This window comes from Orbicella franksi, chromosome 3 (assembly GCF_964199315.1).
Source record: "Orbicella franksi chromosome 3, jaOrbFran1.1, whole genome shotgun sequence".
NCBI lineage: Eukaryota > Metazoa > Cnidaria > Anthozoa > Scleractinia > Merulinidae > Orbicella > Orbicella franksi.
The window spans coordinates 9,576,501-9,582,500 of record NC_138147.1 but is presented as its reverse complement, the minus strand read 5'-3'; the positions used below and the strand labels follow the sequence as shown (position 1 = coordinate 9,582,500).

Sequence of the window (6,000 nt, the reverse complement as noted above, 5' to 3'; positions counted from 1 at the left end):
TGGTCAGGAAGAAAACTGTACATATTCCTAGGAAACGTTCCCACATGGCGGGCTGTGTAAAAGAACATGGCGGTTACTTAATAAGGTTGTGCAACAACAACGTTTTCGAATTTATGTCTTAAAGGGAACCTTGAATGGGTTCTCTTTTACAAAGGAAGGAGCTTAAGCACTGTATTTCATGACCCTATATATTTCGCTTTCCTTGTCTTCAATTTTTGCTGTACTTTTAGTTTTGTGTAACAATAGGGCAGTTTTCAATTGAGTGTCGTAAAACCAAAACCAAAGCAATTACTTATCAGGTACTGACCGTGACTCAGTCAATCTCAAATCATAAGAAAACACAAAACCAAAGGGATTCCCAAATTATTGAGGAGCAAAGGCAATGACGAAGGCGACGCCAAGGACGACGTCTATTCAAAAACGAATTTCTATTTTACCAGCGAAATTCGCAATTGCCTAGGTCTTGTCAGTACCCCATAGACTCTAAAAACGTGCTCAAGACAAATATGCAATGACAGCGTTCAATGCCAAATGGAAATACGAAAAATTTCCGTCGTCGTTCGCGTTTTCAGACTACGCAGAACTCGGTCATTTCACGTTCTTGTTTTGCAGAGGACGGCAAAGAAATGTACAAAGATTTATAATGCACGTGCATAGCTATAGATCGTTTTCACTATCACGCAACGAAAAAATAAATCGAAAACTATTCAGTGGTAAAGTCAAGAAATCGTATGTTATAGTATATAGGTAAAGAAGAAACTTTTTTAAGTTTGACTGTAGGTCTCTACGTTTTCCCAAACTTCAGATACTAGTCGAAATGTTTTGCGCAAATTTACTCAGCCCAGTATGGATCCGCCATGTTGGTGGTGCTCCACCAACATGGCTGCCGGGAAATAGTGTAAACATCTGGAACTTACTTTGGCTATCCATGCGTCGACTGATTATCTGAACTGAACCCACAAACATTCACTTAAGCACTTTTCCTAACACTTTGTCTCCTAAAAAGGCTAAAAATCACTAGATAAGTCTAAAATTTTCCACAAACGCGATCGGAGCGGTATGTCACACATCGCCATAAATGTGAACTTCAAATAAACTACGCTGGTCTTCAAGCTAAGCACGCTATTAAGCTGAAAAATTGTAAACAGATGTAAATTTAGATCCTCTCATGCCTGATGAGCTAAAAATCTTTCGTGGCTCTATAGTCTTGGATTTTGGAAATTGATGACGTCACGTGAAAACGATCAATTGTTTTGCTCATTAAACCTCTTGTTTGTTGTCGTTCTCGTTGCCGTCGTCGTCGTGGCTTCCTTAATTATAAGCTCCCCATCAACTCAAATTAAAACCGCTCCAGCAGTAGTAAGCTTAGCATTATTATTTAACATTATTATGGTCAAGTAGTATTATATCTGAGAGTGGTATTATATTTTGTTTTGTCTTTACTAGGAGCATTATTATTAGAGTTATAATTCTTGTTGTAAAAAAAACAAACAAACAAACAGTATTGTAAGCATTTTTTTTAAGTTATTGTAAACTGTAATTTAATCCTCCGTTGGAAGTAACTTTAGTATTTTAAAAATGCAACTTAAGTGTGGTGTTAAAAAACCAACTTTTTTCTGTAGCTATCATAGCGCAGATTGAGGAAACCAGCGGCAAGTCTATGAGTAAAGGACCTTGAATTGACGTATCTCTGAGTTCTGTTGACTTTACGTTTACGAACGTTTAATTATTACTTTGGATTGCATTTATTGACTAGATTGTTTATTTTGGAGTGTTCACACTTATTGGTTTCTATCTATTTTCACATCTTTTGTTGATCAGTGGCACAACTAAAGTCATCCTGGTTCTATTCACATAAACAACGTACAGATTCTTAGGCATTTTTATTAGAATGAGGAATAGTTTAAATTCACAAATTCCACCACCGGTTTCGAGCCACTGTCCTACAAGATGTAACCTTTTGTAAACAGTTTCTTTGACTGTGGTGATCATAATGTGCTCATTACTCAAGTAACGCGTCTCTTTCATGATTACATAAAATAACTGCAAAGTTTACAATTTTGTATTCTGAAGAAAACAAACTGGAAAAAGAAGTCACTTTTGGAAAAATGGGTCACATTTGGAAAAATGGGTCACGCCTGGAAAAATGGGTCACACCTGCAAAAAAGGGTCACACTTGAAAAAAATGGGTCACACTTTAAAAAATGAGTTAAACTTGGAAAATGAGTCACTCCTGGAAAAATTGGTCAAACTTGGAAAAATGGGCCAAAATTGCAAAAGAGGGTCACACTTTTATAAAAGTAGTCACCCTTGCAAAAATAAGTCACACCTCGAAAAATTGGTCAAACTTGGAAAATTTGGTCAAACTTGCAAAAAAACGGGTCACTCTTGATAAAATGGGTCACACTTAATAAGAGTGGTCACCCTTGAAAAAAAGGATCGCACTTGGAAAAAAGTGTCACACCTAGAGAAATGGGTCACACTTGGAAAAATGGGTGACACTTTAAAAAATGGGTCACACTTGCAACAAGGGTCACACTTAGAAAAAGAAGTCACAACTCGAAAAATGGGTCACAATTACAAACATGAGCCACACTTCGAAAAATTGGTCAAACTTGCAAAAGTGAGTCACACTTCGAAAAATTGGTGCAAACTTGGCAAAATGGGTCACGTATGAAAAAATGGGTCACACTTTGAAAAAGTGGTCATCCTTGGAACAAACCATAACACTTGGAAAAAGAGCCACACTTGGAAAAATGGGTCAAATTTCCATAAATGGTCACCCTTGGAAAAAAGGGTCATGCTTGGAAAAGGGGTCACACTTGAAAAAATGGGTCGCACCTGGAAAAATGGGTCACAATTGCACAAATGTGTCACTTACAAAAAAGTGTGTTCCAGCTTCAAAATGAACTACTTTGAAATTCTCGTTAATTATTAGTCAAATGAAGAAATGAATAAAGTGAGATAAGTGTACTTTAGGTTATCGCGTTTTATCATGTGGTAACCCGATTTCTAAACAATGGGAACAAAAGGATCAGTTAGAGGTGGCAAAAATGCCCATAGTTACAAAAGTGCCTTATATCGTTACAAAAGTGCCTTATCCATGATGTTACAAAAGTGCCCCGAACACTTTTAGGCAATCTGCTCAGACGCACAAATAAAATCGATTACTTACAATTTTGACTCGCTGTTTTAAAAAGTACATTTCCAGAAAGAAAGAAACCAATTGTTATATATTGAGGACTTTGTGTTAAATAATCTCAATGATAATTTAAAAAAAACACACACACAATTAGCAATATCAAGGACAGTGCCTACTAAATACAAAGGTATTTTCGCCAGGATAGGACTGGATTCAACAAAGAAAACTGGAGATAGCCAGGTATTTCTAAAAGACCATTTTACAGTTCTCTGCTCGGTGACCTGGCCTTTGAATGGCAGCGAGGCTGGAGTTGATCTTGGTTTGATACAGACCTCTCTGCTTTTGTCATGTAGGTGCACCTAGTTAGCATTAGAACAACTTGAGCAGTGAGGTCTTTATCAAAACAAGGTCACCTCCAGTCTCACTGACATTCAAAGGCCAGCTCACTGAACAGACAACTGTAAAATGGCCTATTCTCCGAGATAGCTAGCCATGAATCGTGAACAAAAATGCTAATGTATGAAAAAGAAGGAAAAGACATTTATTCGCAGATTTCCTTAGAGTTTGCCCTAACATACAGAAAACAAGCACATTCATAAGAATCTTTTAACTACGTAGCAAATGACAACATAAAACCTTTTGGTATGTTTTTTAAGAACAAGGTTGCCGCAACAGCAGGTATATCTTGGAGGTTCAGGATCCAAAAATAAAATAAAATTCATGCTCAGCTCGAATTACCCACCCTTCCCTCATCAATCCTGAAAGCTCAAAGGTCGCCGCCCCGTAAGAATGTGGCTTAGCTGTTTACGAGCAAGTTCTTTTAGTGTTGCGAATACCGGCAAGTTCTTTGCGTGTTGTGTAGCTGTTTACCAGCAAGTTCTTTGTGTGTGTGGCGTAGCTGTTTACCAGAACAAAACTTGAGTATTTCTTCTTAGTTTTAGTTTGATTTAATATAACATGCAAACACATTGCATAAGAGCGGGGATCGATACTCAGGTCGATATAGCTGATTTCGTTCGCAAGCGTGATCCCACGATTGTGTGACTTTAAGCCTTGAAGCGTTCTTGAGCAAACCTGAGCAAACTGAGTAAGTTATAATACCTTGCAATTGAGCTAATCGAGAATTACCTTAAAGATTTCCTAAAAACTTGTTTCACTGGAACTTCGACTCAGTTCTGAGCACCTTAATCTGTACTTAATTTGGACAAAACAATGCTGAAATGGGGAACAGTTTACAACAATACGTACAGACTTGCTGTTGACATGCATAGCATTTATTTAGCTCTCAGGGAGTATCGAGGATGCTTCAAGGAAAAATTTTAGTGTTCTATGCTATTTTTGCATCGATTTATTTAGCAGTAGAAATTTCCAAGTAACGAAAATGAATCGTCTCTGGCTCACACAGATATTTTTGTATCGTTTCTAAGCTTATATACCTGAATTAAGAATTCGACTTGCCAGCGATGTTTACTGCTTTGAGATAAACCCAAGTCCAGTTGTGACTGACTTTGATGTCAGTTAAACTAGCTCTGCTCCTTACTCACAGGGAAGCAATCTGTAGCGAACTCCGGCTCTAATTTACATTGTTTATCAACACCGTAGACTGATTTCTGGTTCTGCTGATGTGATTTTAGCTTGCACCTCAGTGAAAGTTTGGCAGGGAATGTCAAAGCTCATTTAATGTAAAAGAACTATTAATACGTTATAATGATTATAATTCATACTCTCATTTATTCTGCTTGTAGGACACTGACATGGTCACATCTTATTGGCCTAGCTTACTTCACTTCATTACTTTCAGCATAACGGACTTGTCAGTGTAAACAAGTATAATTATTTGGGTAGCTATGGTTTCACAAGACAGTACATAATGACCACAGTTGTAGACATCATTTCATATTTGTACCATCTTAGTCAACAACAGCTTACACTTAAGATTTAAATTAGCAATGTTGTCATCTTAGTAAGCTTCCAATAAACGGTCTCAAATTGTTCTTTAAAGCCTAGCTGTCTTTAAAGAAACCTGTTTTAGTAGTTGGTTTTATAGTCATATATTCAAATAAGATGACGAAGGATCACTTCAAAACGTATCACTCTTTAATAATAAGGTAATGGGCATGTATTGAATGTCCGACCATGCACGCACTGTGTAGCTAATTTTTAACATAGCGACAACAACTTGGGCGCTAAAACATTCTATTTGAGATTGACTACAAAGTTCGCACAATGTACGGTAAAGGAAAACAAAGAATCTTATTGGTTGCATGGTTAAAAGCAAGCCACAATCAGCTGAGCGACAGTTGAGCGAGAACGCCACTGGTTTCGAAAATTGTCAATGAAAAATTCGCTTCTTTGCATCAATGAGAATGTAGGCATACAAAGTTAAAATACTCAATGAAATTTAAAACGATTTAAGTCCAAATACCCAAGCTTTAGTTTAAAGTGCCACTATGATCAAATTCTCCATACCCCTTTTTTTTTGCATTTTTGCACACAATAGGTCTTTCCTAGATTTTTTGTCAAATTTCAGTCTATTACGAACATTAGAACTCATGTCGTTTGGACCTTTATTTCCCAGAATTTACGGCCGCCATTAATTTTCCTTGTTCCAAGTTTGGTTGAGAATTTGAGAAAATGACGTCATTTTCTCAAAAATACCACACGGGTTGATATTATAATTGAAATTAGGCAAGATATCTAGGAAAGACCTAATGTGTACGAAAATGTAAAGAAATGGATATCGAGAATTTCATCATAGTGGCACTTTAAATCTGAGCTTGGTAAAAGTCAAAGTCAAAGGTTTGGATTGTTCAGAATAATGTTTAAACTACCAAAACTTAACAAAGGAACTCGCAGCT

General features: G+C 36.9%; 1 protein-coding gene across 1 annotated transcript in view; it reads left to right on the top strand.

Moving 5' to 3' along the window:
- Window positions 1–13, top strand: part of LOC145481185 (pyroglutamylated RF-amide peptide receptor-like) — a 5,609-nt gene extending 5,596 nt beyond the window's left edge. The window contains exon 4 of the mRNA XM_081459611.1: window positions 1–13. This exon is cut by the window's left edge and continues 356 nt beyond it. The gene's annotated coding sequence lies outside the window, so the exon portion shown is untranslated.
- The last annotated feature ends 5,987 nt before the right edge of the window (window positions 14–6,000 follow it).